Source organism: Gossypium arboreum, chromosome 6 (genome assembly GCF_025698485.1).
Source record: "Gossypium arboreum isolate Shixiya-1 chromosome 6, ASM2569848v2, whole genome shotgun sequence".
Lineage (NCBI taxonomy): Eukaryota > Viridiplantae > Streptophyta > Magnoliopsida > Malvales > Malvaceae > Gossypium > Gossypium arboreum.
Window position 1 is genome coordinate 76,201,845 of NC_069075.1, and position 13,242 is coordinate 76,215,086.

The 13,242-nt window shown below is 35.3% G+C and overlaps 1 non-coding gene across 1 annotated transcript; it reads left to right on the forward strand.

The window, feature by feature from the left end:
• Nucleotides 1-979: 979 nt before the first annotated feature.
• Nucleotides 980-1,086, forward strand: LOC128294943 (small nucleolar RNA R71). The gene has a single exon (XR_008285250.1). It is a non-coding gene; the product is annotated as a small nucleolar RNA R71 (small nucleolar RNA).
• The last annotated feature ends 12,156 nt before the right edge of the window (nt 1,087-13,242 follow it).

Here is a 13,242-nt window from a genome sequence, read left to right on the forward strand (position 1 = left end):
GGCATCTGCGATAAGGCTTCAATAAACAGTAAGTTAATATGTAATTTTTTTAAGAGTTTAAGGAATTTACCAAATTGTTCATCTGAGCGGTCTTTCCTTGTCGCGTTGGGGTATGGCACACGAGGTTTATATTCGACATTCACCATTTTGTTTTTATTGTTATCTACCTCACCTTGACCTTTGCTTACCACAGTTTCTTGCATCGGTTCTGGTTCAGGCTCAACGAATCCTTCTTCATCTTGAATATTAATTGCGTTGAGTTGTTCCCTTGGGTTGGGTTCATTATTACTTGGCAAGCTACCTTGTGGTCGTTTGGAAATTAGTTTGGAAAGCTGGCCTATCTGAGTTTCGAACCCTTGGATCGACGCTTGTTGATTTTTAAGTGCTGTCTCGGTGTTCTAGAAATGAGTTTCTGACACCGAAATAAACTTTGAGAGCATCTCTTCAAGGTTGGGCTTCTTTTCCTGTTGGTAAGGTGGTTGTTGGTATCCTGGAGGTGGTTGTGGTCTTTGATTTCCTTGACCGCTTCACAAGAAATTGGGGTGGTTCCTCCAACCTGCATTGTAAGTGTTACTATATGGATTGTTTTCAGGTCGAGGATTATTACCCATGTAGTTTAATTACTCGTTATCCATGTTGTGGCCATAAGGTTGAATGGCTTGTTCCACCTCTACTTGCTTCGCACTATATTACTGGGTGAACTTATGAAGAACTAAGAAAACCATCAATCTTTTTATTTAAGAGTTCTACCTGATTAGAGAGCATGGTGACCGAATCGACGTTATAAATGTCGGCTATTTTCGTTGGGTTTGTCCTCATAACTTGCCACTGATAGTTATTCAGTGACATCTCCTCTATAAACTCATAAGCATCTTCAGGTGTTTTATTATTGATGGTTTCGCCAGCAACTGCGTCAACCATTTGTCGAGTCGAAAGATTCAGGCCATTATGGAACGTTTGAATCTGTAGCCAAAGAGGTAACCCATGGTGAGGGCACGTTCTCAAAAGGTCCTTGTATCTCTCTCATGCATCCTAGAGTGTTTCTAAATCCATCTGCACAAAATAAGAGATATCATTACGTAATTTAGCCATTTTAGCCGACGGAAAATGTTTTAGTAAAAATTTTTCGGTCATTTGTTCCCAAGTAGTAATTGACCCTCGTGGTAACGAGTTCAACCATTGTTTAGCTTTGTTCCTCAATGAAAAAGGGAATAACCGAAGACGAATGGCATCATCAGAGACACCATTAATTTTAAATGTATCGCATAGTTCTAAGAAGTTGGCTAAATGAGAGATGGGATCCCCATCCTGCAAACCATCAAACTGAACAAATTGCTGTATCATTTGAATAGTCTTAATTCAAAAGTATTTGCAGCTATAGCAGGTCTAACTATGCTCGATTCAGTTCCTATTAAAGAAGGTTTAGCATAATCATACATAGTGCGTGGAGCAGGATTTTGATTAACCGCAATTGCAGGAGGTAGCTGATTGTCTTGGTTTTCAGCCATCTCTTCGGTTGGGGGTTGAGTATCATCTTCTTGCTCGTTCTCTGTGTATCTTAAGCTTCGCCTTATTTCTCTTTGATTTCTGCAAACTGTACGATCAATTTCTTCGTCAAAAAGTAATGGTCCTGACAGATTTCTTCTAGTCATAAACTATTAAAACCTGCCATAAGAAGGAAAAAGTAAATTAATAAATAATAATAATAAATTAAAGTGCACGAAAAATAAATGGCTAAAGTAATAAAAATTGAGTGATCCTAATATTTCAGTTCCCCGGTAATTGCGTCAAAAACTTGATCAGATGATTTTGTGATAGGTTTTAAATATTTATAATTACTCGTTCTTGAACTAACTATAATCGCGATGTAGGCAAGTGTACCTATCAACAGTAGTACAGTTTTAGCAAGACCGGATTGTCGAACCTAAAGGAACTAAAAGTACTAGTAATGACTATCTTTTTATTATCTAGCCTAAGAATAAAGAGGTTTTTGTTTTAACTAACTAATTAAATAAACTAAGAACGCACAAAGAATGGAATTGGGGAATTGCTTTTGGAAAAATCGATTGAATGAAGACAATACCTAAGGAAAAATCCACCTAGACTGTACTTGTTATTCTGGCTCTAAATCAGATGATTTATTCATTTAACTTGTTCCATAGAGATCCTTAGGTTTTGTTATTATCCCTATTCAAGACTAATAATGTCTAATCCCTAGATTGAATAACTGAGACTTTTCTCTAATTAACACTCTAGGGTTGCATTAACTCGATCTATGGATCCCCTTATTAGGTTTCACCCTAATCTGTCAAAATCTTGTCACCCTATGTCTAGGCGCGCAATCAACTCCGCTTAATTATGACAAATGTACTCTTAAACAGGGTCTATTCCTCCTCTGAATAAGATATTATCTTGAATCGGTATCCTGGGATATCAAAACAAGAATTAAGAACACTTAATTAAGAACAAGTCAAATATTTCTCATACAATTCAGAAAATAATAACAAGATTCGTCTCAAGTTTCATTCCCCTTAGGTATTTAGGGGATTTAGTTCATAACTAAATAAGAAAACATCTCAGAATAATAAAGAATACAAAACATAAAGAAAATCCAAAACTCCTGAAGGGGAATTGAGGAGAGATCTTCAGTCTTGATGATGAATCTGGCTTCTGAGATGAATCAATCAGCTTTCTTGGAGTAATTCCTTACCCCTTACTCTGTCCTCTCTTTTTTCCTTCTCTAAGGTGTATTTATAGGCTTTGGAAAGCCTAAAAGCCCTCAAAATTAGCCTTTTTCGAATTGGACTCAACTTGGGCTCGGCAAGGACACGCCCGTGTGAGATTACTTCAGGCCGTGCTCGAGACTGCCAAATTGACACGGCCGTGTGGTTTGCCCATGTGAGGAGGTCCAGGCCGTGTTGATTTCGTACTTTGGCCCATTTTCTCAGTTTTTGGCCCATTTCTCGTTCCTTTCGCTCTCTTATGCTCTCCTCAGTGTAAAACATGAAATTAAAGCATTAGGAGCATCGAATTCACCAATTCTAATGGAAAATCATCCATAAAATGCGTTAAATATGGGGTAAAAATTTGTATAAATTACGGTTTATCAGTGTCTCAGCCGTGTGTGACACACGGTCATGTTACATGGTTGTGTGTCCCTTGGGGTACCCTACGAATTAAAGTCAATATACCCTACAATTTTGACACGGTCTAGATGCACGGGCGTGTCTACTGGTCATGTGTGGTACAAGGGTTGGCACATAGGCGTGTGGTCGGCCGTGTGACCCAAGTCAGTAACCCCCTTAGATTTCACATGGCCTGGCACACGAGCTTGTCCCCGGCCATGTGGTACAAGTCAGTATGTATGCCCTATTTTCACACGATCTATGACACAGGCGTGTTTGGTAATCGTGTGAGGCACACAGCCTGTTCACACGAGCGTGTGACCCTGTAATTAAACAAAATTTTCTAAGTTTCCCAAGGTTTGTATATGTTATCGGTTTAGTCCCGAACCACTTCTAAGCATGTTTTAAGGTTTCATAGACCCATGTAAGGGACATTGTGAATGATTTATATGGACTTTGATTATGATTGCTTAAATGTATGAGAATGATGTGTATTGATTGGTAATGCCTCATAACCCTATTCCGGCGATGGATATGATTTAGGGGTGTTACATAGGATCTATTCTGTTTGGGTCTTGTTCGATGTACTATCAGTTCGCTCTGATGCCCAAGACAAGGCATCTCACTAATTAGACTTGATGTATGACATATTAGTCTTTTAATCAGTTTGCTCAGTTCTAATTAGAGTAAGGACATGTTTAGGTTCGTCTACTAATACAAGCCATCTTTTTGTACTACGATCCAATCGCGTAATACCGATTAGTATTAGTTAAACATTAGGCAACCAATGAGAAACATTTGCTTCCATTTTTCTTTACATGAAAAAACCATGTGAAGATAATTATACAAAGTATATTAATGTAATCAATTAATTTATTTTATTAACTAGCTTGTTTAAAAAATTTACAAGTGTATATTGACGAACATACCACACTCAGGACACTAGATCCAACAATCCGATTTAGATATTTTTCTGAAGAGTATAATTTTTTTCCCAAGGAAGGAAATAAGATCTGTATTATGTGTTAAAGATTGGAATTAGTTCAAAAAGTGACTTGAAAATATATTGATCAAACATTGGAATTGATGAATACAGAGGGCATGTTAGTAATTAGTTCAAAGAGCTTCTTCATTTGTTTGGTGCATATGTACTAACCTTGAAGAATGTCATTGGACTTGGGATTTAAATGTCTCCTCCTAAAAGGACTCTCTTGCCTTAAGTTACTTGATCTCTACCTTTAATTGATTGGATTGGGCTTTAGAATCTTCGTACTTGGCTTTCCAAGTGGAGATAGTGAACTATAGCTCCTTATTGTGGCTGACAGTATTTTCATGGGATTGGCACAGTTGAGCGACAGTTGAGCCAAAGACTACTCACATAATTGTACAACCTTTTTTAAGCTTAACAGTTTGGTGTCAATTTGATTGCAGGTCTCTTGAAGGGCCCAACTCACGAGCCCATATTTAGCTGCCAAAATTTGGAAAAATCCTACCAAAAGGAGAGTGAGGACTGTTGAAGATTCAAAGATATGGAGGAGAGGAAATCCTCTTTCATCAACTAAGGCAAGTTGTTGTTCAGCTACTACTGAATGATGTTGAGAGACAAGGGGTATTGTCCCTGTTTGAAAATGTCAAATCAAGGGAAAAGGTTTCTAGTCTCACCAAATGGAGTCGTGTCAAGTAAAGAATCAATGGAGGCCTCTTAATGACTTAGGCGAGTTGGTTTTGGTGTAGTATCAGCCACAAAAGGGTCCATTGCATGTATTAGAGAGTCTAAAGAATTAGCAGACCCTGTAAGAATAGCAAAATAATGGGGAAGGTCAGGAATAGGAGACGTTGTACTTCTCTAAGGAACAAGCTTTTTTCCTAAGCCTGCGGTGAGTATTCAGTGGAAGGGGAGCACTACTTTTAGTACTTGTCTCCACCGTGGGCCTTTTTCAAGCTTGACCAATTGATGTTTTGCTTAGAGTTGTGGTATTTTTTTCGTTCTCTTGAGCTTTATTCATTAGTGCCAAAATGTCCATGTTAGTCGTTGAAGGGGGTGTACTAGATGATGGAGAATAAGAATGATGGAGAATAAGAAACAGACCCTGGAACAGCAACAATAATAAGGTTAACTTTGTAAAGGGAATGAATAGATGAAGTACCATGACAAATAATGTTCCAGTTTCATGGGTGTAATCCAAAAATTTCGCATGGTCTTTCACATCCTATCAAATATCACAATTTATATGTGAACAATTATACCAAATCAATTCATTCTTTTGAATCTACCATATAGCCTAGCCAAATCATGTTCATATAATCCTATTAACCTTACTCAGATTTCAAAAAAAAATACATGAATTAACCAACCTGCATCCCAATCTAGCACCATAATGCATCATTTTATAAACCGAAGGAAATATTCTGGCACACATAGTGCATCATCGGATACTGGCACATATAGTGCATCATCGTAAGAACTGAAATATAACCTGTTCATTTAATAGGCAACCAATTCCCAATTTCATTATATGTTTTATTCCCATCCTATCAATCTCAATTCGACCATTTCCAATATTGTATACAACATATCTCAACCCAATTTCATATCAATTTCATATATCAAATAAGCCATGTAACTTTCTGTTCTATTCAATCTAGTCCGCTACCTCGATATACCATATCAAGCATCTCATCTTAACTCATACCAACATTATATACTTACCTTATAACTAAAATCATATAATTTAATATGAATAAGAAATAATTAAATTAAATTAGATCATAGAAATACAAACTGAAAGCTCGTGTCACTCGTCGTTGGCTCTTGCCTTTCCTTTCTCGATAGACGGTCTTGCATCATATTTAGCAACTGAACATCGAAAGTTTGAAACCTTCTGTTGATTCTTTGGTTTCCTTAGCTAAGGCTTTCGATGGTGAAGAAGATGAAACTCCATTCTCTTTCTTTCCACCTTCATTTCTTTTATTGTATGTTTTACATTTTATAGTTTTAATTATAATTTTAATAGTAATAAAACTTACACCTAACACCACCATGCACTATAAACAATTAAAAAATGGTTTATTTTCCATTTTAAACCTTAGATTAATTTCTATATAATTCCTTAAACATTTTGCGAATTAAAAATCTATAGTGATAAACTTTTATAATTTAGTTCTTATACCTTAACTAACTATCAATTCAGAAAAATTAAAGGACCAAAATTCAATATATGTCAAAACCACCATTTCTGACACTACTGAAAATCAGGTTGTTACAGATATAGGGATTTGCTAGCCATCGTTGTTGGGAAATCCGAGATGACTAAACAAATAATGTGGGAAAATACTAAAAACCATTGTTGGTAGGAAATTTGGGATGATAGAATAAATGAATACTAAAATTCACTGTTGCCAGGCAACTTGAGATGATAGAATAAGATAGTCCTAGTTTCTAGACAGTGTAGACTTACTCAATATATAGATCCTAGTATCTATTCTAATGTCTATCATCAAATAATACAGGCAAAAATTTATAAGTATTGAAATTGATATTGGAATGTGAAATCAGTAGGAAATTTGGAAAAATATATGATAACTTAAGGTAATATTTATTAATGTAATGTATACTTACTATATATACTTTAGTTTATTATCAATGAAATGCATTTGAATTATGTTAGCATCATTGAGCTTTCAATACTTAGCATACGGTTTGTTTATTTTTGTGTAGATGTCTCGGATGAAGATCTCCATAGGTTGAAATTGCTAAAGCATTCGTTCTTAACAACTCATCTTGGGAATCATTTTGCTGCCTTTTTTGTACGTATATATATATTTGAGTTGGAATGGCATGTACCTAGGTTATTTTGGGCATGTTGTTTAAGTGGCCATTTTTGTATATTTGGTATTTGACATATAAGGTTTTATAAGATGAACTTTATCTTTTAATTAGTAGATAATCATGCTAGTTTATACAAGTTTGATTATGAGAAATAGTTGGTTAAATGATGATACATTGATCGTTATAATTTAATGATGATTAATTGTATTTATATGTGCTAGGTTGATGGTATTACTTTGATATAAAGTTTGAGTATACTTAAGGTGCCATTTCGTATAGATTGGACCCTTGAAAAAGTGCATTTACAGTCACTTTACCATTGAGTTTCAAGGTAACATGATCATGTCTCAAGACCGTAAGAAAAATATTTACCTTATATTACGACCTACATACTTAGTGTCTTGAGACTTGCCAAGCTAGTCTCAAGAAAATCCTTGAGACAAGTGGCATTTGTGACGAGATAAGTAAACTTCAAACCTAAATTAGTTTTGTCTTATTCTAGGTCTCGATACAATAATCTCTTTTCTCGAGACTTTCAAACATCGAAGCTAAATTATGGAAATAAGGGAGATTGGTCTCAAGACATAAAAAAACCTTGCCTCGAGACACCACCTCTAAGTAAATGTTCTTATAGTGTCACTTATCATCAGTTTGAAATTAAACAATCAATGAGTCAATATGAAAGACAAAAATACTGTAACATCCCTAACCCGTATCCATCGCTAGACTAGGGTTAAGCGGCATTGCCAAACATATCAAAACACTTCACATTCATTTCACAAACATCATTGCATCATAATCAAACATCAACATAAGTCCCTTTCTTAGGTCAATGGGACCTTAAACATGTATTAGAAAGAGGTCGAGACTAAACCGAACACGTTCACAACTTTCAAAACTTAGAAAATTTTTCTATTCTGTTAAGTTCACATGCCCGTGTGACCATGCTGTGTACTTTACACGGTCATCAAACACACTCATGTGAACCATTCGTGCCAAAACAGAGCAAGCATACTGACTTTCACCTACGGCCAATAGACACGCCCGTGTGCTATGGTTGTGTGATACTTAGCTAGCTACTGACTTATGCCCACGGCCATATGACATGTCCGTGTGTCAAAGCCGTGTGATTTTTAAGAGGTTACTGCCTAACAAACACAGCCACAAAACATGCCTGTGGCCTTTGACCGTGTGGCACAATGTAGGCTTGGTTTAAGCCAAATTGCCACCCCTTTTTGGGTCAACCTACAAGCATAGAAACAAGCATATATGTACAATCCAAATTTCTCTTGCTAAAACACATACATCATTCATGCTATAATATTATCAACCATTTATATACTTATAACCTTACCTTCTCCATTATCCAACTAGAAAATGCCACTATTGCAAAATAACATCACATATCATAAGCCTTTCTCAACCATAAATTCAAACACAAATTAGCCAAATCACATGGCTAAATATATATATATATACATCACAAAATATACTCCCAACTACTAGACTATACATGCCATACTTCAAATATTTACATTTTCAAAAGTACCAAAATGGGATCGATAGAGTGGTGACGATCTTCGACTATCCCCGAGCCTTCAGTAGCTACGATAACTGTAAAATAGACAGTAATCACACAAAGTAAGCTTTCAAAAGCTTAGTAAGCTCATACTTAAAACATTTATAGTATATAAACATAAAATGATAACCTATGAGTATTTGCACAATTTCAATCCATATAACTATATCAACTCAATGAGATTCATATACATAACATCATCTACCACTTAGGCATTATACATACCTGAAGCTTCCCGCACTTATTCACTTTTGTACTTACCTCATGTTGAATGCTATAAGACTTTCCATAAGTTATTCGTGTTTTACACATCAGCACACTTAGTGCTATAAGGTTAGTCGAAGCTAAATGTTTCCACACACTTAATGCCATCTCGAATAACTAAGACTAAATCGGTATCGCACACTTAGTGCCTCAAGTAGCCAAAGCTAGTTAAATCACACACTTAGTGCCAAAGCTAGTTTAAATCGCACACTTAGTGCCAAAGCTTCGATTCATCACCATATTATCCAATTCAATTATATACAATCCATGTAGAATAAAGGCATCAAAACTTACTTAACATCATATTTTAAGTACGAACTTACCTTGTACTTGAAGGTGTCAACTCGAATGTTTATTCTATAATCTTCGATTTTCCTCGATCTAAATCCAAAATCCTCTTCTCTTGATCTATAAGTATTCAAAATTAATCCTTTTATTCATCAAATAATTCAATTCAATCCATAAACACATATTTAGGACAATTTGCAAATTAGTCCTAATGTTTTCACATTTCGACACTTTAGTCCCTCTTTCACAAAATCACAAAATACACATAATTTGGATATACACAAGCTTGGCCGAATTCTCCTAGTACTCATACTAGTTCACACATTTCATTTATTTCACATTTAAGCCCCTCAAAATAATATTTTTACAAATTAGCCCAATTTACTCAATTTCATCAAAAATTCAAAGACAACATATGTTAATCCAAAACATACCTTCTATAATTTACCATTTAACAACACAAAACTCATGAATTCATCCATGGTATATTTCAAAATCATCATCAAAATCAAAAATTGAAACATGGGCTTTATAGTACACTTAACAACGATCACAAAAAACATGGAAATTATCAAAAACCGAAGCAAAAACATACCTCAATCAAGGAATACAATAGCCAAACCCTAGGTGTTCTTTTTTTTTTTTTTTTCTTTGTATTTTCGGTTAAGAATGGACATAGAAATGATCCATTTACATGCATTTGTTTTTATTATATTAACATAAAATCTAAATGACCATTTTGCCCTTTCATTCAACCATTAAAAATTCACCTAACACATGCCCTTTTTTGTCCATTCAAATCTCTAATGGTTAAATAACCACATAAGGACCTTTACTCTAGAAAGCCAACTCAAATAAGCACGTAAACATCTAGCACACAGCTTTTATATTTTATGCAATTAGGTCCTTTTTGTAAATTAAGCACACAAACGGTTAAATTTTCACATGAGACATTCACACATGTCAATTCACTTATCAAATATACAGAAATTAATATTAAAATATTTTTCTAACTCGAATTTGTGGTCCTGAAACCACTATTTTGACTAGGGTCAAAATCGAGCTGATACAATTCTCCCCCCTTAAGGATTTTCCTCCCCGAAAATCTTACTGTTAAACAGATTTGGATATTGCTGTTTCATAGCATCTTCAGGCTCCCACGTGGCCTCTTCAATACCGTACCGAAGCCACATCACTTTAACTAAGGGAATTTTTTTATTACGTAACTCTTTAACCTCTCGAGCTAAGATTCAGATCGGCTTTTCTTCGTAGGTCATATCAGACCGAATTTCAATCTCAGTTGAAGGAATTACATGTGAAGGATCAGATCTGTATCGTCGGAGCATCGATACGTGAAATACATTATGAATCTTTTCTAACTCTGGTGGAAACAACAATCTATATGCAACCGGCCTGATACGCTCGATAATTTCATACGGCCCGTTAAATCTCAGACTCAATTTGCCTTTTCTACCAAATCAAAGTATTTACTTCCATGGAGACACTTTCAAAAACACTTTATCGCCGACCTCAAACTCAATGTCTTTTCTTTTCAAATCTGCATATGATTTCTGACGATCAAAAGCTACTTTTAAAGTTGTACGGCATTTACGACTGTATAAAGCTTCGTATTGTGCCATTTTGATGCTCGACTAAAAACTGTTATTATAAGCGAATTCAATCAAAGGTAAATATTGTTCCCACGTACCTTCAAACTCGAGAATGCAACATCTCAACATATCCTCAAGTATCTGAATAATCCGCTCGGATTGACCTCTATTTGTGGATGAAAAGTAGTGCTAAAGTGCAGTTTAGTACCAAGAGCATCTTGTAACTTCTTCCAAAATCGTGACGTGAATCTCGCATCTCTGTTTAACACTATAGAGAATGGCACACCATGCAATCTTACTTTATCTTAAATGTATAATTCAGCTAATCTATCAAGTGAATAATCAAATTGAACCGGAATAAAATGAGCTAATTTTGTCAAACAATGAACTACAACCCAAATGGCATCCTTCTTCCTTGGAGATAGAGATAAACCCGATACAAAGTCCATGGTCACTCGATCCCATTTTCACTTCAAAATCATAATCTGTTGTAGTAACTCAGATGACACTTTATGTTCAGCTTTAACTTGCTGACAAATCAAACATTTAGAAACAAATTCAGAGATATCTTTTTTCATTCCGGACCACCAATAATGTTGTTTCAAGTCATTATACATTTTAGTACTGCCTGGATGCACAGATAACCGACTATACTATGGGCTTCACTCAGAATCATTTGAATTAACTCTCGATTTCTCGAAATACAAATTTGATCTCTAAATCTTAAACAATTATCTTCATCAACTCTAAATTCTGAATCAATCTCTACATCACACTGAGCTCGTTTAGCCAGAATCTCATTATCAATCTTCTAAGCTTCGATAATCTGCTGTAAGAACAAGGGTCTCACTTTCAATTCAGCTAAAACTGAACCATCATCAGACAGAATTAAATGAGCATTCTTCGCACACAAAGCAAATAACAATTTTTGACTCAAAGCATCTGCAACAACATTTTCTTTTCCGGATGATAATCAATCACAAGTTTGTAGTCTTTCAACAATTCTAACCATCTTCTCTGTCGCAAATTCAAATCTTTCTAAATCATCAAATACTTCAAACTCTTATGATCAGAAAACACGTGACATTTCTCACCAAACAGATAGTGACGCCATATCTTCAAAGCAAAAACAATAGCAGCTAACTCGAGGTCATGAGTCGAATAATTCTTCTCATATGGCTTCAAATGTCTCGAATCATAAGCAATAACTTTTTCTTCTTGCATTAATACACAACCGAGTCCATTGAATGAAGCATCACTATAAACAACAAATTCTTTACCTGATTCAGGTTGTAGCAAAATTGGAGCTTTAGTTAACAGAGCTTTTAACCGATTAAACTTTTCTGACATTGTTCAGACGATTCAAATTTCACATCTTTCTGAAGAAATTTTGTCAATGGAGTTGCTATCATAGATAAATCTTTTACAAATCGTCTATAGTAATCGAAAAGTCCTAGAAAACTGCAGACTTCAGATACATTCCTCGGAGGCTTCCAATCTAGAATAGCTGAAATCTTGCTCGGATCAACTTGGATACCGGAAGCTGATACAATATGACCTAGAAAACCAACTTCTCGCAACTAGAATTCACATTTATTAAACTTTGCATACAACTGTTTATCTCGCAGAGTCTGTAGCACTATTCTCAAATGCTCGGCGTGTTCAGATTCATCAGGTGAATAAATCAATATATCATCAATGAATACTACAACAAATTGATCTAAATACAATCTGAAAGTTCTATTCATAAAATCCATAAAAATAGCAGGCGCATTAGTCAATCGAAAGGCATAACTAAAAATTCATAATGGTCATACCTTGTTCTGAAAGCAGTCTTCAGAATATCTGAATCTTTCACTCATAGCTGATAGTAGCCCGATCTCAAATCTATTTTCGAAAACATAGTAGCTCCTTTCAATTGATCAAACAAATCATCAATTCGGGGCAAAGGATACTTATTCTTGACAGTCACTTTATTCAACTAACGATAATCTATACACATTCTCAACGTACCGTCTTTCTTTTTCACAAATAAAATCGGAGCACCCCAAGGTGAGAAACTTGGTCTAGCAAATCCTCGATCGGTCAATTCTTGTAACTGAGACTTTAATTCTTTTAACTCGATCGGAGCCATTCTATACGGAGCTATCGAAATTGGAGTAGTACCAGGTATCAATTCTATGCCAAATTCTACCTCTCTAACTGGAGGTTATCCTGGAAGTTTTCAGGGAAACACATCAGGAAACTCACAGATAACAGGTACAGATTCAACTTTCTTTTCTGACACTTTCGAATCAATTACATAAGCAAAGTAGGCTTCACAACCCTTTCTTACAATACTCAAAGCTTTCATCGAAGATATTACAGCAGTCAATCCATTCAAATCACTAGATTCAATTCTGACTATTTCATCATTTTTGCATCTCAAATCAATAGTTTTCCGTTTACAGTTCACCACAGCATCATGCATAGTTAACCAATCTATTCCCAGAATAATATCAAACTCATCAAAAGATAATAACATCAAATCAACCAAAAAACAATTGT